Raw genomic sequence first — 22,983 nt, 5'->3', positions numbered from 1 at the left:
GTAGAGTTGTCTAACTCCAGAGAGTGTAGAGTTGGAATTCCACTTTCCCAAAATAAATTGTCCTTGTTCCAAAACAGTTGCTACGTCTTGAGCACGAGTAACGGTATCCAAATAATCATCATCTTGGGTCATAGATGTCTTTATAATTATCATTCGCATATTGACGCAGTGCGCGTATTGCATTGAATGGGCTACACGCCATTCCATAAGTTACCGTCTTTATTTCATATACTTGAAGAGGTTTATTTGGTGATTCACGCCAGAGTATCCGCTGCCCATTACGATGTCATTTGTCTATCAATATTGGTTGGAACATTTTCTTAACGTCTGCAGTAATTGCTACGTTGAATTTGCGAAAACGGTTAAGAATGTCGACAATATTTGCGTGTAACTGTGGTCCAGAAAACTGTGTATCCTTTAAGGATGTCTCATGAGAAGTCTTCGCGGAAGCGTTGAAAACCAAGCGAAATTTGGTGATTACCGCATGATGAGGTATGAAGTAACCAGTTTCTTTGCCAATGAACGTTTCTTTGCTAACCTTCATGTGGTCGAGAGCAATGTATTCTCGCATAAATCCGATGTACTGCTTACGAAGACATGGATCGTTTATCAGCCGCCGCTCGAGTTGTAAGAACTGGCGCATTGCCGATTGATGAGATCACGCGATGTAGAATGGCGCGATCCATGATCAGCCCCAAGACAACTGAAACATAATGAGAGCCGCTTAACTGTATCACATTTTGCACGGTGTCGACTAGTCGGAGAAAGCACTTTTGAGATTCGACGGGTTGGTTGGGCAAATTCAGGATACGCTGCACGTTAGATTCAACCAACAATCCTGGATTGTCAAAACGCCGTTTCAATTCCTGCCACATGTCCTCATAACCACCAGTATATAATCCGCCAACCAATGGTACGCTGTCTGCATTTACATTGGCGTAACTTACGACGTAGTCGAATACATATTTGTGTGTACAGCAATTCCGTTGCAGCCAAGAATTCGTCATGCGTGGTCAATTCACTGGCTTATGCTGAGGAAACCAAGTCAGTATGATACTCCATGAACCTCCCGAAATGTTTATCCAATTGCCCGCGAATCACGTCGCACTCAATGCTGTCTGGATCGTAGGTAGCTGTTTCTGTCAGTTTTCCAATGTGCACAATTCAAGCTTGTAAATTTAACTTTGAATCAGGATCGAATAGTTCCTCACAAGACGCACCAAAAAAGATGTATAAAGTTATGTTAATTTCCACCAAATAAAAGGAGTCGTCTTGATCTTACAACAGTCTGTTACGGAATAGGTCGCATCTTTATTAAATTCCTTCCTAAATAAAAATGTGGTCAATGGGATATAGCATCACGCCATATGATACATATGTACATACATATATGGATAGTTTGAATGTTTCAATTTTACTTTTACATTCCCTACGCTAGAGTGGAATGCGAGCAATGCTAAAAGGAGGACACAATTATGCTGATCATTCAGCATTCAGCAATCAGCTGACTGGTATTGGTTTGGATCCTTGCTAATTATGCGCAGGACTGCATTCTAATGTACTTAAATCTTGGATCCTGTTATGATTGATTTTAAGTCTTGTGTTTTAAAAATACAAGGGAAAAATCAATTTGTAATTTCATTTGTCATTTGAACCATTCCCAATAGTAAAAAAGAGCTAAAATATGTAAAACAAAACTTGACAGCATTGAAGAAAAAAGTTATACCACTTTAATGAGGTATCCGCATACTCTATTGTAGTTTTAGCAGGGGCAAGCACTAGGTTGCGCTAAAGTGGCATGGAATAAAAGAAGTTTGCATATTAATAAACTGCCATAGAAAAACATTTAGCAATTCCCTAAAACTCTTTCCAAGTATAATCATAAGTTGTGGATTATCATCACTCCAAATGCAACAGTTTAGTTTATTAACGTACCTATTTAACCAAAATTGGGCTTCATCGCTGAAAAGTATGTAAAAGTGATGGGGTTTGGGCACTGATCCAAATATTGAGCCCTATGGTGTATGGACTCATTCCGGTCTTCTTCGATACTTCGTGTTGTGTTTTATGTAAGTATGCTGATCGCATTTTCAAAATGCATTTTTCTTTTCAGAGTATTCTTAGCATGACAGAAAATTAATTTTTAATAATTTCCCGACTAGACGGAGATAATCATTTACTATTACACTTGTAAAGTTTGACCTCTACACCACTACTTAGCCATTTGAAACTTTTTGTTGTTAAACGAAAAATTATGTTGTAAGAGGAGCAACATCTATGAAACTTGAATGTATAAGAAAGAGATGCAGTCATATTCGCTTTTATGACATGAACGTACGGACCTTTTTTGTCAACAATTTTATTTCCTACAAATTTTCCTTTAGAAGTTTTTCGATAAAAATGTGAAAAACGTGAAAAAAACAAAAAGAAAGTACTTAGAATTAAAGGCTTAAATTTTCATAAATGTATCCGTGAATAAATAAGAAAAGGTTTTAAATAAAACACCCTAATGAACAGAAATATAAATGCTAATATTAAAAAATAAAAATAAAGTTATTATAAGAATTTTTAAAAATAGAAAGAAAAAATTTATCTATAGTGATAAACAAGTAAATTTCAGAAAAAAATAAAAAAATTTTATTTATAAGAAAGAAGGTAACCAACACATTAGGAAGTTGTAATCAATTGGAAGCCAATAAAAACGCACAGCAAGTGGCGTGGTAACCGATGCACCAGTTTTCTGTAACCAATAGTTATCCAAACAAATAAATAAAATAAAACCTCTCATACATATATAGGTTGGCCGTTATTTCCCTTCCGCTTTTTTGCTCTTCATCAATGCTTTATAAAAAGTGTTACAGTGATCGGATTTAGTTAAAATATGCGCCGTTTTGTTCGTAAACTTGTTGCCAACGAGATGCCAACTTCATTATACCCCTCTTGTAGAAGGCTGCGTCCCTATTGGCAAAAAACTCGGAGAGCCAATTTTCACAGGCCTCTCTTGAGGCCAACTTCTCACCATTAAGCGCGTTCGCCATGGACAGGAAAAGATGGTAATCACTTGGTGCCAGGTCCGGGCTATATGGTGGATGCGATAAAACCTCCCATCCGAGCTCCCGTAGGTTCTGACGAGTCATCAACATAGTATGTGGTCTGGCGTTGTCCTGGTGGAACACTACACCCTTCCTGTTGGCCAATTCTGGACGCTTCTGGTCGATCACCTGCTTCAAGCGGTCCAGTTGTTCGCAGTAGATGGTAGAATTAAGCGTCAGGCCATATGGGAGCAGCTCATAGTGGATGATTCCCTTCCAATCCCACCAAACACACAACAAAACCGGCCAGGAACGTCAATCCCGGCTTGGCCACTGTTTGGGACGATTCACCGGCCTTCGACCACGACCGTTTTCGCTTGATATTGTCGTATGTGATCCATTTTTCGTCGCCAGTCACCATCCGCTTCAAGAATGGGACGAGTTCGTTCCGTTTCAGCAGCATATCGCAGGCGTTGATTCGGTCCAGAAGGTTTTTTTGCGTCAAATTATGCGGCACCCAAACATCAAACTTTTTTTTGTATCCAGCCTTCTGCAGATGGTTCAAAATGGTTTGGTGACTAACTCCCATCTACTGGGCGATGTCACGAGATGCCATATGCCGGTTTAACTCGATGTATTCCATGATTTGATCGGTATTTGTCGTCACAGGTCTTCCGCCGGCTGGCTTATCCATGGTGTCGTTTTCACCGGCTCTGAATCGTCGAAACCATTCCTCCGTGGTTCGAAGTGATAGAGTACCATCCCCCAAAACACCATTAATCTCACGGAACGTTTCTCTAGCGGATTTGCCTTTAACGAAGGAAAACTTTAAAATAGCGCGAATTTCGGCGTTAGTGAACTCCATGTTTACACGTCTATAACTGTTGAACGCAATATCCAAACTAATCATGCATAGCGTTGTTTTGTAGGTTATGTCAAGACCTTTCAAATTATGTATAGTGTTGCCAGATACGAGCTCTGTAGCGCTTTGTGCATAGCCGCGAAATTCAAAAGACAAAAAAGCGGAAGGGAAATAACGGCCAACCAATATATATATATAAATAAGCAATATTTTAGAGAAAAAATTCAGGTTTATGTAAACAAAGATTTTGTGAAAACGAAATACTAATTGAATAATTATGCTACAATGTTAGCACTCACGAAAGACATGTTATTTCCCTTTTTTAATAAAACGCTCTTTTTATGTTTAAATTAAAAATGTTTATTTTTTTTTATTAAATGTTATTTTCACAACCTTTGAACTAAAAGTTAATACCACGATTTTAAAAAGGGCGGTAGCGGAGATAGCGATTATACGGTGACGTTGCGCAAAAGAGATCGGAATTATTTCGAATGTGTTGAATTGAAAATCCAATCCCTCTATTATTGTTGATTGTGTGGGGTGTCATCGTGTATGGTGGCAACTTCTGTGGTGACATCGTGTGCAGTGTGGTCGTGTATGTTGTGAGTGCGAGTTGTGTTCCAAGGTGTGGTGTGTTGTATTAGGGTGTGTCATTACTTACCCTGATGAAGCGGTGTAGTTGGAAGGGGAGTTTATAGTCATTTAAACACCCTGGGCCCCCTAGGCGAATATTTTGCCTAGTAGTACAGATATGCTGTAAATGTCCCAGGTATCACGGTATAACATAGGCGAATTTGGTTTTATATCAAATTTTGTATTTTTATGTTGTGCTCAGATAAGATAAGCAGCTTTATTGTGCGTAAGGGGGTCATATTGATATACCCTTAATATGAATTTTCTGGCTTGACGACTTATTATTATGTGATACCTGTAGATACATTATATTTATTGGCGGTCATTTATTATTTCTGTATTATCGACTTATAGGATAGCGACTCCGCGCCTGGCTCAGATATGGCCAGAATGGGTGCTCCTTTCAAACTTTTGAAGAGGGACCTTGCGAGAGTAAGATTTATGATTTTCTCCCACTTTTTGAAGTGAGATTTACAACTTTTACAAGTGGTTCCCATAAACTACCCGTTTGATGAGCGTATAGATAGTTGCGATAAGTGCGTCCTTTGTTTTTTGTAGGTCTGGGTGCGTCACTGTATCACATTGTAAATATGGTGATCCCTTAACTTTATTTTTGAAATTTTATACATTATGAAAATGTTGTCAACTATCAGGCACTATAGTAAGAGAGGTGTCGATTTTTCGACTTTCTTAGGACAATTTTGTTATATGTTATGTTAAGTGCGATTTTGGCAAGTAGTAGCGCGCCACATAACTCAAGATTTTTGAAGCAGGATTTTTGTATCATTATTGGCAGAAGCCATCCTGCGGGGTCGAAAAGTTACATATTTGTGTTTTTAAACCTGATCTTGTCAGAAGGGACTCTAACTTGGTTTTTTCTGCCAATTAGTGGAGTGTTGGAACATTGGGAGTTTAGTGGTAGTCGTATGACGTACCGGCCATTATTTGATCGAGTAGTTGTGGCATTGTGGAAGTCTTCACAATACTGATCCTTTGGGGTTGTAATTGATATGAGGGGGCATTTTTCTAACTCCTCAAATTTCCTTAATTGTGAATTAAGGTATTCTTTTGAATATTCGTCAACTTGAGTTGTTGATGTGGAAACTGGTTCAGTAACTAGTCCACTTAGAATCCAACCGAATATAGTATTTTGGGCTAGAAGGGTCGTTGAAATTTTTTCAACACCTTCAAGCATTATTTGCGGTATAAGGTCGCTGCCTACTATTATATCTATTTGAGCGGGGGTATTGCAGTTGGGATCTGCTAGCTTCAGGTGTGAAACCTTTTGCCAATGCGTGCTATTTGTATGATAGCTTGGAAGCATATTTGTTAGCTGCGGTAAGACTATAGCTTCTGCTTTAATTCTCTTATCCGCTTGGGGGGAAATCAGGGTAATGGGGCAGATTTTATTTCAGTTTTGGACTACTCTTCCGCCCATTCCCGTGATTTCAAAGTTGGCTTGTTTTGTTGGCAGTTGTAGCCTATTTTGTGCCCTAGACGCTATGAAAGATCGTTGTGATCCTTGGTCTATTAAGGCCCTAAGTTTAAACAGTTCTCCTCGATGTTCGATGGAGACGACTGCTGTGGGTAGTAATGCCCTATTTTGTATTTCGCTGTGTAGCGTTTGAGTGTTTTGTGCCTTTGAGCAACATGGTGTCATTAGGCAATTTTCGGTATTGTGGTTTTCGGGATTTGTAGTTGAAACTAAACCCGTGGTTCTTTTTATACTAATATATGAACTCTTTTGGGGTGAGCTGGGAAATGTGCTGTAGTGAAGCATTGTGTGATGTCTTTTTCGACATTAGATGCAATTGAATTTGCTTTTACAATTTTTATGAGTATGCGTATGTGACAAGCAATTTGTACATTATCTTTTTGTTCTTATAAAATTGTTTCATTCGTGAATTTTTAATTTTTTAAATATCTCGCAAGATTGTAGCATATGCCCTCTTGTGCATAGTTCGCAAGACGTATGCTTATTCTGTTCGGATGTGAACGATTGCGTTTTGTAAAAGTTTCTGTTTAATTTATTTTTGCTACTAGCTTGGGGTCTATTGAAGCTTCTTTTTTGGTCGTGTTGTACATTTTTTGTTTTAATTAGCTTTTTGTCTACCCTTTCAGCGATTCCGTACTGGGTAGTTAGAAAGTCTTTCATATGCTGCCACGTGGGGCATTTCTTTCGTGATGAGAGCGATTGCTCCCCTAAAAGTAACGATTTTTCTGGTAATGCTGCGGTGCATATATTTACCAGAATAAGGTCCCAGCAGTCTGTGGGAATATTTTGTGTCGATAGAACCGACAAACAATTAGAAACAGTGGATTGTAGTCTAACAAATTCCTCACTTGTTTCTTTTTTAATTTTAGGCAAGTTTATTAGTGTCGTTACTTGGTTATCGACCAATATTCTTTCATTTTCATATCTTGCTTTTAGAGCTTCCCAAGCCAAATTGAAATTGTCGTCATTTAGTGCGAACTGTTTTACTATTGCGCCTGCTTGACCTTTAGTTTTGTATCGGAGGTGATACAATTTTTGCGCTTTTGATAATTTTGGATGCTTGATGTAAACGGCAGTGAACATGTCCCGGAAGGACGGCCATTCTTCATAACCTCCATAAAATATTTCTGTGTCACATGCGGGCACCTCGAGATGGATGCCTGAGCTTGCCTCTTGACTTAGAATTTGTGGCAGCTCTACTCTCGGATGTGGAGTAGGTGCAATCGCTTTTATTAGCTTTAATTGATCAGAAATCATAGCTTTTGTTTCTTCGTACTGGTCTAAGCAGTTTTCGTATAGTGCGTAAGCCGATGATTTAAAATCGTGTGGTAGATCTGAATTGTCATAATCTACAATGGCGTCATGAGCCGTTTGGAGACGAGTCCAAAAATTGTCAATATTTTGTTTTTTCATTTCCAATAACGATTCATAGATGTCTTGAATAGGTACACCCTAATACACGGACTTGTTAGTATATATTTATGTGCTCGTGAAATTGAGAGCTCGTTGAAGAGATCAATACACTTTGTATATAAGTATGCACGGATTGTTTGTGCGTATATATGTTAATTTTCTAATGCAATTGAGAGCTCGTTGAAGAGATCAATGTGCTTTTATTTTTTTTTTGTACGCAATCCAGCTTGTTTGTTACAAGGGGTATTGCCGGATAATTGCCTATGAGGACTTTGAAAATATTATATAAAATTGTATATACCAATATATGTATACATATGTATGTATGTAAGTATGTTGTTGGTTATAATTTTTTTTTTTGGATTTTGTTTTTGATAATTTTCAAATTAATTCAGTGAATTCGTTTTCACTTTACCGCTGTTAAATTACTTGCGAATTTGAAGTGTATACTTTTAGAAATTATTTTAAATTTTAATTTAATTATTCCCAGTGTAGAGTAAAATGGGATAGGCAAATTCTATGCCGTATGATCTTATGTAAACGCTCGTTCGTATGTTCGCAATACGAAGAGAGAGCGCGAGAAAAGAAATTAGTAATATGCAGGTATGTCCCGTCTGCAAGTATGTATATATGCTTGTAAGTTTGTATGTAAATATGTATATCAAGAATATATATAGATATAAGATGTAAGCATTAAGGAAATATGCATATATGTATGTTTTTTTTTTTCTCTTTTTATACTCTTGCAACCTGTTGCTACAGAGTATAATAGTTTTGTTCACCTAACGGTTGTTTGTATCACCTAAAACTAATCGAGTTAGATATAGGGTTATGTATATATAAATGATCAGGATGAAGAGACGAGTTGAAATCCGAGTGACTGTTTGTCCGTCCGTCCGTCCGTCCGCATGTCCGTCCGTGCAAGCTCTAACTTGAGTAAAATTTGAGATATCTTTATGAAACTTGGTAGACATGTTTCTTGGTACCGTGAGACGGTTGGTATTGCAGATGGGCGTAATCGAACCACTGCCACGCCCACAAAACGCCATTAATCAAAAACAAATAACTTGCCATAACTAAGCTCCGCAATAAGATACAAGACTGTTATTTGGTACACAGGATCACATTAGGGAGGGGCATCTGCAGTTAAAACTTTTTTTAAAAAGTGGGCGTGGTCCCGCCTCTAATAGGTTTAATGTGCATATCTCCTAAACCGCTAATGCTATAATAACAAAATTCACTAAAAGCAAATGTATTTAGCACTTCTATTGACGGTGTGAAAATAGTTGAAATCGGGTAGCAACTCCGCCCACTCCCCATATAACGGTACTGTTAAAAACTACTAAAAGCGCGATAAATCAAGCACTAAACACGCCAGAGACATTAAATTTTTCTCTGGGATGGTATGAGATAACTTTATAGGAACCGCGTTCAAAATTAGTCAGTGGGCGTGGCACAGCCCACTTTTAGGTGAAAACCCATATCTTGAGATCTGCTCAACCGATTTCAACCAAATTCGGTGCATAACGTTCTTTTCATGTTTCTATGTCATAGTGCGAAAATGGGCGAAATCGGACCACAACCACGCTTAATTCCCATGTAACACCATTTTCAATTCCATCTGATTCTTTCACTTTCCACTATGCAAATCAGGTAACAATGATTATATCGGCGTAAAACTTTGCGTGAATAATGCAATGAAAGTATGCCACCTTGCGGCTAAAACTTGTCTAAATCGAACCGAAACTGTTCAAACCCCTAAGTACAAAATATATGGACCCCATTGCCTATAGTTGACCTTCTACCGAAAATATCAGTCAATCCACAAAGAAATCTCAAACGAGTATACCATTTGACTTTGCGAGAGTATAAAATGTTCGGTTGCATCCGAACTTAGCCCTTCCTTACTTGTTGTTTTTTATATTTGAGTTTCGATTTATACTTGTGCCTTTGCTTACTTAGTCTATGCAATCCTGCTTATTGTTTTTTTTTTTTTTTTTTTTTAACATATACAATACATGCAATACCCCTTGCTGGAGAAATGTGCAAGTATATACTTGAATTAGTTTTTTGTGTTTGTTAATTGGTGTGTTTGAATACACAAAGGTAAGCTAGTAGATAGGCATTAAATAATTAGATATTTGATTTTATGTATGTCTCTATATATTACACCAAACTGTTTTCGGTTTTCCCGTAAATTAAACCCGAAAATTGAACCAGTTTGGTAACCGTATTCAATTGTTAAACGGATTTGGTATTACAGGTATTATATAGTTATATATAAACCTATAAATTGTACATACATATGGGCATTTTCGTATAATAAATATTTAAGGAGTAAATACGCTCACTTGGTATTCCACCCATGAAAATATATTATATGTGTATGTTTATGAGCCTAGGCGTTTTGTTCCAATTCATTTCTTCCTCTTCTTTTGAAGTCTTCCAGCAGTGTTGTGTTATTTGTTGTTTAAACAATTTGAGTTTATGTGTTTAAATCCGCGCCCGTTTATTTAGTTTTTATTTCTGTTTTGTGTTTAAGTGCTTTTAGGTTTCGCGCCCGATATGTCTTTTAGTTTTTTTTTTGTTTGCTTACACAGTTTTGTAGTTTTTGTTTTTTAAATGCACTTTGTGTTTTTAACTGTTTTGTTTCACTGCACTCTTTTCGTTGGTTTTTTTATTTTTATTATATGTTCTGTCACTAAACTTTGTGTTAAGTATGGGTATACATAATTATGTATTTTATTTTCACTATGTATATTTGATCACCACACCGCACTGTTTGTATAAGTGTTTTCTTTTATAAAAAGCCAAAGGTGCCTTTCGGTAAGGCTCGAAGGACCATGAATAATTATGCTACAATGTTAGCACTCACGAAAGACATGTTATTTCCCTTTTTTAATAAAACGCTCTTTTTATGTTTAAATTAAAATTGTTTATTTTTTTTTATTAAATGTTATTTTCTCAACTTTTGAACTAAAAGTTAATACCACGATTTTAAAAAGGGCGGTAGCGGAGATAGCGATTATACGGTGACGTTGCGCAAAAGAGATCGGAATTATTTCGAATGTGTTGAATTGAAAATCCAATCCCTCTTTTATTGTTGATTGTGTGGGGTGTCATCGTGTATGGTGGCAACTTCTGTGGTGACATCGTGTGCAGTGTGGTCGTGTATGTTGTGAGTGCGAGTTGTGTTCCAAGGTGTGGTGTGTTGTATTAGGGTGTGTCATTATTCACCCTGATGAAGCGGTGTAGTTGGAAGGGGAGTTTATAGTCATTTAAATACTAATTTTGAATTAGGAAGTAAAAAAAAATTATTCAATGTATAGACCATTGCTTTTTACACATTTTGCTCACCTTTCTGGCAATTTGTGAATACCGTGCCAATAGAAATGTTCGTCTTTTGAAGAAAACCAATCTGACCCCATTTTTCGCCTTCCGCGTAGGAATCGAAGTGCTGCTCAGCCAATGCATGTCCCATAGATGAAAACAATTGGTAATCGAAAGGGCCCAAGTCTGGTGAATACGGCGGGTGGAGCAGCAGCTCCCAGTCAAGTACTTTGATTGTATCCTGAACCGATTTAGCTTTGTGTTCAAGATGATGATTTTCTCCGGTTAGGATTCTAAAAATAAATCCATTTTTCATCGCCAGTGACAATTCGATGCAAAACTGATTTTCTTTCGTGTCTTCAAAGCAAAATTTCACAAGTGTTTTTTCGGTTTTCCATTTGTCTTTCATTGAATTCATGTGTCATCCATTTTCCACACTTTTTTTCTGAAATTGTTTGTTATGCAACATTTAACATGGCTGTCATTTGCTTTTGATTCAAAATATCATCGTCACCAAATATTGCTTGCAGTTCGGCGTCTTCAAATTTTTTGGTGGTCTTCCACATTCTTCATTTCTCACATAAAAATATTATCTCTGAACCTTTGAAACCATCTTTTGCATGTTGCTAGAGCATTAAATTAATACCTTTCGCAAATGATCACTTTTCGGTTCAAAATTTGACATTTTCAACACAATGAAAAAGTATGATGCAGTTTTTTCAATGACTGTACGGTTATTGAATATGTTTGACAGATGTCACGCCAACCAAACAGAAAAAAAATTAGGGCTCGTTCACAACGCTCACTTAATACCGGTATCTGAAGTACTGGACGAATTAATGGAGACTTTTTGTTTCCCCAAGGTTTTGTTTTGAATACTTTGAAGCTCTTTGGCGATAATACATTCAATATTTGTGAAAAGTTATATCCCGATATATTCTTTAGTGCTTAATTTGTATATTGGAAAGTAAAAGAATCAGATGGTATTTAAAATTTCGTTATATGAGAAGTAGGCGTGGTTGTAAACCGATTTCGCTTAGCGCAGTGACATAGAAAGGTCTGAATAATGCTACCTGTCAAAAGTGGTTGAGATCGGTGGAGCAACTGCCGAGATATAAGAAGGTTTTCACGTAAATGTGGGCGGCGCCACGCCCGTTGTCAACTTTTGACAGCGGCTCCTATAAAGCTCTCTTTTATGATCTCGGGTGCAAAATTTTATGTTTCTGATTTAACGCGCTTTTAGTAGATTTTGACAGAGCCGTTATATGGAAATTGGGCGGGGTTATCGTTCGATTTTATTTATTTTTATAGTGTTTGTGTTTTGGTTATAATAGCTTTAATGGATTAGGAGATATGTACATATATTTTCAACTGCGACCAACTGCTCCAAATAGCAATCTTTATTTAGTGCTTAGTTATGGCGCTTTATAAGTTTTTTTTTTGGTCAGGCATTGGGACATACCAAGAATTTCTGCTTCAAAATGTCAAAATGGTATGTGGTAAGCACAAAGCTAATGAGTGCCAAAAGCCCAAATGCTGTAATTGTGGCGAAAGCTATACGGCCAACTATAGGGGATGTATTGTCGCCAAAGAGCTTCAAAGTACTCGAAACAAAAACTTGATGAAACACAAAGTCTCTATTATTTTTTCCAGTACATCAAATAATCCTTCCACCATAAATAAAAATGATCTCAATAACCCGCATCGAGTACAGACGAGTAAGTTTAGTTTTTCCGAAGTTGTAAAAAGTAACTCAAAAGTAATGAACGCCAAAAACCCTAAGTTGAATGAATTGACTCAAATTCTTGAGGTATTAAATAAACAGGAATTTAATGTCGATTTTTGCAGTCGTTTAGATAACCTCGAAAAATAAACATAAAACGAATTCTAAGGTATAAATGGGGCTCTCCAGGTTTTGACATGGAACGCGAATGGGTTATTAAAGCACCAAGAAGAAATTCAAATAATTTTGGAAAAAGAGAAAATAAATATATTTATGTCTTACATATATCCGAAACTCATTTTACGATGCACGGTCACATTACTTTCTAAAACTATGAAGTTTACTAGGGAACGTACTGCTGTAATTACTAAAATCAATATTGAGCATTATGAAGATGGAAAACCCACTACGCACAATATTCCGACCACAACTGTTAGATTAAAAACAATGAACCTACTCCTATCAATTATTGCAATATATGCCCGCCTAGGTCCAAAATTCTCATTGATGTAGGTATATAAAGAACTTCTCAATATGCACGCTCACAAATTTATTTGTGGTGGCGATCGCACCTAACGACATCAAAAAGACGAGACTTATTCCAGGCGGCTCAGAAAACTGGATGTGAGTTTGCATCGACCGGAACCAATTCATTGGCTAATAGATACCAACAAAATACCCGATGTAATAGACTTCTTTATTACCAGGAAAGTATACCGAAATTTCATAGAAATGGAAGGAGGGCTAGATTTGGGCTCTGATCATTCCCCAATATATTTAACACTAAGTGAAAAAGTCATTATAAAAGAAGCAAATTTGAAACTATACAATAAAAATTCGGACTGGACTTCGTTCAAAAAAGTACTTTAGGTTACAATAAAATGTCCACAAATCACAACAATCGAACAACTAGAGCTAGAAATTGACAGGTATACAAAAGAAATTCAACAAGCTGCTTGGGACAATACTCCGGAGAGGTTCTAGTTACCCTAAAGACATACAAATTTTAATAACCAGGAAAAGAAAGTTATGATGCAAATGGCAACAAACACCAAATATCTTAAGCGTGATTGTGATAAAGCAAACACATTCGCAACACAAAGTTGTTGAAAAATTATTTAAATCTATCATCGCTAAAAAGCAGTTAATCCCATCAGTTCATCTTCAGAAACAAGCATTCTACAATTGAACAAATTCGTAAAGTAATATCTAAAATCGAAAAAACGCTGGAAGAGGAAAAGTGTGCTCAGCGGTATTCCTTGACGTTTCGCAGGTATGCGATAAGGTGTAGAACGAAGGCCTTATTGGCCTAATGCATAAATAAAATTATGTTTTCCGGTTGAGTATTGTGCTCTACTACAAATGTATAACACCCCTAAATTTTTTCGTGTAAAACAAGGGAATGAATACTTCGACCTAAAAGAGATTGAAGCAGACATACCGGAGGGAAGTATTTTAGGACCACTTTTTTATATGATATATACTAGAGATTTATCGATAGTACCAAACAGTCTGACTGCCACTTTTGGTGATGACACGGCAATACTCTGCGTTCAAAACACAACAGAAAAAGCAGCGATGCATCTGCAACATGCAATCAACTCCGTATGGACTAAGTAACGAAAAAAAAAACATAAAGTCGAACAAAAAATTACTTCTCACCCTATAAGTATTTTTAATGTCTGCATACCATATGCCAATACAGCCAAATATCTTGGCATTACACTCAATGTTAAATTACGCTGGAAAGGGCACAGTAAGATGAAAAGGATTGAAATTAACCTGAAATTGTCAAAAACGGAAAGGCTAATTGGATGAAGGTCGAACCTGTCCATACATAACAAATTACAAGTACTTTTATACAAACAAATCATCAAGCTAGTATGGTCATATGGTGCGCAACTGTGGGGTTGCGCCAATGATGGAAGCATAACTATTATTCAACGTTTCCAAAATAAGGTGCTAAGGAGTATTGTTAAGGTCTCCTGGTACATTAGAAATGTTGATATTCATCGCGCCCTAATACAGTCGCCGAAGAAATAAGATTTCAGCCAGAGGAAGTGAGAAATCTAATTTTAGACAGATGTCGCTTCTGTTGAAGAAAAAACACATAATTTAGCTAGTAGTTAGAATACCAAAAAATTCAAGAAATTACGAGATTCCTTCTTTGTTAGCTATTAAAATAAAACTGCTCGTTAGTTTCTAAAACCAGTTGTAGTACCATCAAACATTATTATCGTTTTAAAAATGCTTAAAATAAAATAAAAAAATTAAATAGGTTATTGTTTAATGGCGTTTGGTGGGAGTGGTCCAATTACACCCATCTACGAACTTATTTTTTTTTTACCAAGGAACACGGGTACCAATTTTCATTACGATATCTCTATTTTTGCTCAAGTTACACATGCACAGACGGACTGAAGGACGGACGGTCGGACGGGCGGAGTGACAGTCATCCGGATTTCAAGTCGCCTCTTCATCCAGATCATTTGTATACCATAGGTATGTATGTACATATAAATAACCGTATATCTGTCGTGATTGGTTTTAGGTGATATAAACAACCGTTACGTGAACAATATTATACTCAATAGCAACATGTTGCAAGAGTATAAAAATATTATTTAAGAGACGAAAATATCAAAACACAAACATTATAAGAGAAATTAGGAGCTGGGGTAATTTGTGGACCTAGTTCAGACGTTTTCGACACTACCCAATATTATATCTCCACTTAATTCTGCTAAGATATCTTATATATTGACTGATATACCATATACCATATACAGTATAGAGCAACCGGAAGGCTGAAACACATTTGAGCATTTGATGTGTTAAAAACAATTGAATTCGATGTGTTAAAAACAATTGAATTCGATAATTATCTTATCATTTTGAGGTTATATGTGTATATTTTATTAACATGAGTGAGGGGCCAAAAGTTTAAGCGGTGCTGCAAATAAAATGCGCGCTTTAAAGTAAATTTATAAGGAGGAAGAAATTTTGTGCAAAATTCCAAAAATATATAGTTGTTTTCAAAAAATATTTACAACTTGGAGATCGAATTTTCATTGGATGACGAGTTTGTATACTTTCACGCACATTGTTGTAGAAAAAGTTGGAAAAAAATTCACCAACCTTTTGAGGCACTCGCGGATTAACGAGTTATATACTGGTTGGAGATAGCATATCGAATTTTCGTCACATTAGCTGTGGCAATTTGCAGCGCAGAACGTTCGGTCAAGAACTTTTTACGTTATATGTTATGTATGTGGAAATCGGCTGAATTGTTTAGCTGTTTTGTATCGGATTTACTTGAACACTTGCAAATATCGTCAATCAGTGTGCGAAAAAGTAAGACGCGTTTGCATTTGAGAAGATACATTCGATCTCACAATTCGCCAGCTATGATCAGTATTTTCATATATTTTTAATACAAATTCAAATGTTGTTTGTCAGACGATTTAATCGTCATTGGATTGTTTTGAATTTAATTATGTTGAGCTAATATCAAAAGGATTTACTACAACTTGCCCTTCTTAAGCAATAATTTGTTTGTCGACATTAAGATTTATTTACGTATAAAATTGTAAATTATGTAATTATTTCCTTATAATTAAACAATGAGTAAATTTAAACTAAGTATTTTTTTACAAGCACATTTATTTCAGCCATGAATGAAACTTTTAATCATTGTAAAAAGCGATCTTCACATTTTATGTTGGTTCATAAAGGCTGCATTGTAATTAAATCCGGTCCTGTGCCGGAGTATAATATAATATAAGAAGATTTTATAACTTCTCTACTAGAAAATACACAACTCTTTCGCAAGGACCACCCCAAATACCTAGGGGTAGTCTTAGACAGCAAACCGCTGTGGAAGAAAGTTTAAGAAAGGCTCTTATCCCTCTTTCATGCACTCGTGCTTCAAAGCAATTGTAAGCTCAATTCTGGTCTACGTTGCAGTAGTGTGGGGGACAGGCTTATGAAAATATGTACAGGAGCATGGTAAGCGTAAAACGGTTGATCAGAAATATACAAAGTTGGTACTAGCAGTCGATAGAAGGGACTGTTGGAACATGACTGGAATACTCACTGGACAAAGTCTGGTGGCGGAATACGCCTACAGAATGGTGCTGACAGATCGAGAAAACTGAAGGAAATATCAAGAGCATGGCACAAATAAAACAATGGAGCATCTCTTGGGTACTTATCCCGCATTGGCAAGGCAACACTTTAAGCATTTGGGGGTATGCACGGTATGAGACACTGGAAAACGCATCCTAAATGCTGACTACTCCTCATAGACTGCGTAACCTTTTAACTTTCCTACAAGTTATCGTTATGAACAACAAAAAAGGGCAAAGAAATCTGACTACGTTGAGAAAATCAGTAACACTACACTAAATACACCATAAGTGAGTTCCATGTAAACAAGTTAGGACGGCCTAAGTTCGGGTATAACCCTGAAGTAAGGCAAAAGCGGTTCCCGGGGAGGAGAGGCTATATTTTATATTTGATGTATAAAACGTCAACCAAAAACCAAGGTCGAGACCTACTCCATTCATGTTCATCACTGAACCATTAACATAATAAGGTTTGATAGAATAACGGAAATTTTCATATGTAGTATAATATAATTTCATATATTTTCGGAATAGTTTTTTATTTTATTTACCGAATCTGCTTAAAATCATTGGAGTGGAGCGGCTCTAATAAAGGCCTCTTGTAACATCTAGAGTGTAAGTTCTTCTAAGATTTATCGCACTTAAATATTTGCCTTGTGTGAATTTGGTTATTACATGCCCACTTTTTCAAAAAATTTTAAACTGCAGCTGCCCCTCCCTAATGCGATTCGTTGTACCAAATAACAGCTTTGTATCTTATTGTGGAGCTTAGTTATGACTATTTATTGGTTGTAGATTAATACAATACCAACCGTCTTATGGTGCCGAGAAACATGTGTACCAAGTTTCATCAAGATATCTCAATTTTTGCTCAAGTTACAGCTTGCACTGACGGACATGCGGACAGACGTAACTATATATCAAACTCGATTAGTTTTAGGTGACACAAACAACCGTTAAGTTAACAGAGCTATTACACTCTGTAGCAACATGTTGCAAGAGTATAAAAATCACAGCTGTCACTTATGCTGTTGTTGTTGCAGTTCTTGACAGTCCTTGGCTGGATAAAAATCTGGGTCCTTTCCGGTTACGTAGACCCGAATGTCGGGGAACCACTTATCTTTGGTGCTGGTAATGATTGTAATAGTATATTGCCGCTATAAATCTCAGCATAAGTGTGGAAAAAGCGCAGGTGAAATTTATGAACTTCTCAAAAACTTATGATTCTGTGGAAGTTTGTTTATCGCACTATTGTTTGTTTTTCTCAAACATCTTCATTTGATGACAGAAAGAGAAGTAGTCGTAATCATCTTCTGACATCGCTCTTGAAGAAAATTAGGTTCAACAGATGCAAGCGATTTCTTCAGTCACACGCGTTTAGTGGCTATGGAATTATCTTTTAACAGGTGAAAACAAATTCATTGTTAAAGTTTTTAATATACAATTTGCCGTTTTGTAAAGACGAAAAAATGTTATTCCAAGAGTTCAACGTGTTCTGTTGTAATGGTTTGGTGGGGAGTCTACTGTAAAGGCGTTACACCTTTTCACTTCCGTGAAAAAGCGATCAAAACTAATGCAAAATTGTACCAGCAGGATGTTTTAAAAGACATGCTATAACAATTAAGCTTCGGTGGAAAGCATTAGATTGTTCTGAAAGATTCTGCTCCAGTACAATAGGCAAAAGTGCTTTAAAATCAATATTTCTGGTTTTATAGCGGCAGATGTTTGGCCATTTGGAAGTCCAGATTGGAATCCATTGGACTGACGCTTATTGTCAGAGTTGGATCGCATGGCTTAAGTATCAAAAAATCTTTAGTTCGGGCAGCGTCGTCAATACCAATAGAAACTGTGCGTGCTGCTATTTACGTATATACTATATACGTTTATAAATAAAATTAACTTTGTTAAAAAATTTATTGCAGTTTAATTTTTATAACGGCTTAAACTTGTAATAGAACTGATGACAGGACTGAGTAGAGAGAAATGTTTGAACTTGTTTGAGCTGATGGAGCATTTGCAGTTTATGCGATATGTACACTTTACTTATGAAGATATCGGACCACAATTATCCTTAATTTAAGTTGTGTAGCCCAATTTGTAAATTACATATATCAATTTAAAGTTTTGATTAAAAGCATTCCGATTTTACATATGTATGTAAAATACCAAAACTTGTGCCAAGTTTCAAGAAGATGCAGGCAGATGGAGAGAGACATCCGGAATCCAATTCGTGCAGTATATGCTCAGGATACAATATGTTTGTATTACTAGCGAAAGTGTTTCCTACAACACTTAAAAATTATTGGTATATATACAAATGTAATATGTATCAACATGTTAGCAATGAAGAGATGAGAGCGTTAATTTCTAGGTAATGGTTTAATTCTAATACAAATCAGACGTACTAAGCCATTAAAAAATATTGCGGTTCCCAATGACAAGCACCCTCTAGATTTAACATATGTTTTTGGTTTATCTCACCGCTGCAAAGCAATTACTTTTAGATTAAAACATTGACCACCATATATAAAATTTCGAATCAATCGACCAAAATCGTGACCTTCATACAGATAATTATTTAATGTTTTGTCTCCGATTCCCTCTTATTTAGTTTCTAAGATTCCTTTAAAATGCAATTGTATGGCCACCACCCACACTTCCTCAATTTGTTATTTGCGCCTAGAAGTCGTTGTGTTGGATCGCCTTATTTAATCTTCTAGCATAGGTGGCTTTAAGCAACATATTGAGCAGCTGATCGTTGTTAAATGTTCACCAAGGTGCATGATTTGGCTAACTTTTCAGTTTTGGCATAGCTTTCTATAGATATGTATGAGTACATACATACACAACCTGTCAAACCAACGATGCCTCCTAGATTACTCGCTAAAAGATTATTACCCCTTTGCTTATTTTTACATAGTGATAAGACATACCGTATAAAAACTCCCCATTTTAATTTTGCCTCGAGTTGTATGTACAAGTATAATATGTTATGGGTAACCTATAATAAGTTTAAAGCACATAATTTACAAGCTCCTAGAGATATCCCACGTAAGCTCGGGAAAACATTAAATGTCGTGATGCTAGGATGTGAAAATAGCGATAAAACACGTATACTCTGAAAAAAATTGTTCAAAACTAGACATATGTCAATTTTCCAAAGAAAATGCAGAAATGTAAAATTTTTGTTTAAAGGTAATAAAATAAGATATGGATCCGTTTAAAAACTGCACTATTATGTTGAAATGTCATATTTTACAGCCCACTCAACAGATTTAAACTACATTAACATTAACCTACTCCTATCCCCAGACTTTTTATTTTAAATTTTACCAGAGAATTATATCAAATTCGATAAAGAGTAAAGTAAAGTATTATATCCGCCGTTACCAAACGTTGATCTAGCAATAACAAGGATTACAATTTAAAAAAAAAACTTGTCAACATGCATCGACAATCGCTTTTTTAACCTTTTTACAATTATCGACAGTATGTAATGTCCAACATGTCTAAACTTAACTTCCCTTATCCATATTCCAACTTTATTAGATATGGATATACATATGTATGTGTATGTTTAGAATTTTTTATATTTCAAGCCAATATTGTACGTGCGTTGTCGAATAATATTAGCTGTTCTCAAATTATGGCGTAACAAAAAAAAAACTTTGTTTCGATACAAATAAATTTTAAAACCATTCTTTAATTTTGCTTGTTTACTTGTATATTCATAAAACGAAATGTCGAATTAATGGTAGTAATTTGTACACATTCATAAAACTTTCACCTTGCTAATATATCAACAGTTTGGTTTTTATATAAAACTATTCGCACTTTGTAATAATAATTACATCAAGATTGAAATTAACAAACAAATTACTTATTTGCAGCATCTACAATGTTGCAGCAACTTTCGTAGCAATTTAAGTGAATTTTATATTCTTCGTAAGTACACATACATTTAGTTTCAATATTTTCGCAATTATATGAGTTAATGGTCAAACTAAATACTTTGGTTTGATAAATTACTTACTAAATTTAATTTCAAGTCCATAAGGTAGTTTTTTAACAACCACTTCAGTAAAAAGGTAAATTAAAACTGCTTGTTAAAGATTATAACGTCATTGAAAAGTGAGTTCAGTACCACAGTGCTAAACGGCGTTTTGTACCAAGAAAAAAAAAACAGACTGTAGGTAATAAAAATAAGCAATAAGGAGATGGTGAAATATTTTATCTACATACATAGAAATGTATAGCCTAGCTCTTCATAGGAATAGTAAAGTTGGTTTAAATATTTGCAGATTAAAATTGGCGTATTATTTATATAGTTTAAACTATTCAATAATATAAATAATCGGTGAGGCCACTGCTTACTACTTAGGATTACACTAGAGTTATTCGGGGTATACTAGTATATTCAAATTATTGTTATGTCTGTGTTCGAAGTAAAATATTACATACGCACATAGAATTTTCGTCAAACCAGGAATGATATTAGGAACTAAGAAAATATTTCTAATCATTCAAAAAGTTTTAATTGAAATGTTATTTTAAATATTTATTTATCTATGTTTTTGTTTTTGTTTCTAAATATTTTTTTATACTCCATCTGATAGGGGATTGTAATATTAATATAAACATTCCAACATTTTCTATGAGAAATGCATTGACTTATTCGTAATCACAATTTCCCTGCTGCTAAATTGTTGTGTTCTTGTAGCCACTTTACTCATGAGAAAATAATTATAAAAACTCTACTTTTTATACTGGTGAGAAAAAGATGCATAGCTGTAGTGCTTTGTGTGATTTTAAAGAGCACTGAAGCGAATTTAAATTTATTTTTAAATCGGGTTAAAAAGCATAATTCGGAACACATAGTGCAACTTAATGGAGGAGCAGTGAAAGCAATAGCATATGCAGACGAAGAAGTGTTGATGGAATGTATGTGGAAAGAGCTCTTGTGAAGCTAACACATTATATATTTCTCTAATACATATGTATATACCATATATAATAGTTGACGATATATGTAGTTTGGGAACATATAAGTATATAAAAAAACTGTTTTTAATCTGCTTACATAATATTATTTCTATATCAAGATATTTTGTATCATTCTAGAGAAAGCCTTTACTTTATTCCTTTATGTCAAGTTCTGAAAAGATAATCTCTCTCCAGTGACGGATCTACACGGCAAAAACATCGTATGAAACATACATAAAGTTAATTGGTTATCAAAGTGTGTGTTTAATTTCAAGTTTTATGGACATTTGTTGCATTCAAAATTTCATAATGAATAAATAAAGTTATAAATTCGACCTTTATATCTCTTAAGATCCGAATGTATCACTACAACATTAATTAGTATTTAGTTTAACTAGAAACTGGACGGTTGGTCGATTTAAGAGCTCCTGGAAGCTTAAGCGAAGTCTATAATCTTATTTCGGAGCCACAAAGTAGCCATGCTTGCACTCATTGCTGACACCAGTTGATTGTAAAGGCATTAATTAGTTAACTGATGGTATCCTGATGCATGTACGACACTTATACCGATACACAATCAGCGGCCAAAAATACTTCCAATGCTTATATCAAAATTAAAGTTTTTCTTAGCTTCAAATAATTATATCGAATAAAAAAATAATATTACTAATAATCAAACTCTCCAAACTTTTCTACCACTAAAACAAAAAGTCTTTTGTTTTGCTTTTGACTAGTTTATTAAATAAAGTAACAAAATTTAGGAGAAATAATTGTATTGATAACGAATTTAAATTTATTTAAAATATATTAAGTTGAAAAATTAGAAAAATTTTTGTAATATTATTCATGTAAGTCAATAACGGATATTACTAGAATCGACCTCGATTTTTCATAATGTCCACAAAGGGAAAATGGATGAATAAACCTTTCATTTTACAACCATCTCAAGTCAAGGTGACGATCTACCCGTGATGATGGTTGATTGATCAGTGGGCCTCCTCCCTCCGATGCCCGGGCGAGGTCGGAGGTATTAAATGCCTTCTCTGCGCATACCGGCTCTGCGGACGAGGGACCAACCCTTTCCGGCTGACTCGTGGGAACAACAATGAACTCAACTAACAAAAACAAACCAATAACAACAACTACAAATATCTTGACCACGAGCACTTTGACAGATACAACGACATCAAAAACAGAATATAGGACTCCAGGACCCGTAACGGAATCCGACAAAGCTACCCGCCTCGATTAAGAATGCTCCCGGATATACCAACCATAGTAAAAAAAAATAAAAGGAAATCAATCAAGTGAGGAAAAGCTGGTACCAGATGGTCTTTATACTAGGTATGATAGCCAAGGATCAGGCAGCCAAAATCTCATTTGAT

The 22,983-nt window shown here is 35.5% G+C and overlaps 1 protein-coding gene across 1 annotated transcript in view; it reads right to left on the bottom strand.

Moving 5' to 3' along the window:
- Window positions 1-20,755, bottom strand: part of Ca-beta (Calcium channel protein beta subunit) — a 440,977-nt gene extending 420,222 nt beyond the window's left edge. The window contains exon 1 of the mRNA XM_070106634.1: window positions 20,649-20,755. The gene's annotated coding sequence lies outside the window, so the exon portion shown is untranslated. The remainder of the gene's footprint in view (window positions 1-20,648) is intronic.
- Window positions 20,756-22,983: the final 2,228 nt, after the last annotated feature.

The sequence above is a fragment of the Bactrocera oleae genome, chromosome 3, assembly GCF_042242935.1.
Source record: "Bactrocera oleae isolate idBacOlea1 chromosome 3, idBacOlea1, whole genome shotgun sequence".
Lineage (NCBI taxonomy): Eukaryota > Metazoa > Arthropoda > Insecta > Diptera > Tephritidae > Bactrocera > Bactrocera oleae.
Note: the sequence above shows the minus strand (reverse complement) of the source record. Positions and strands in the feature narration are given on the sequence as shown.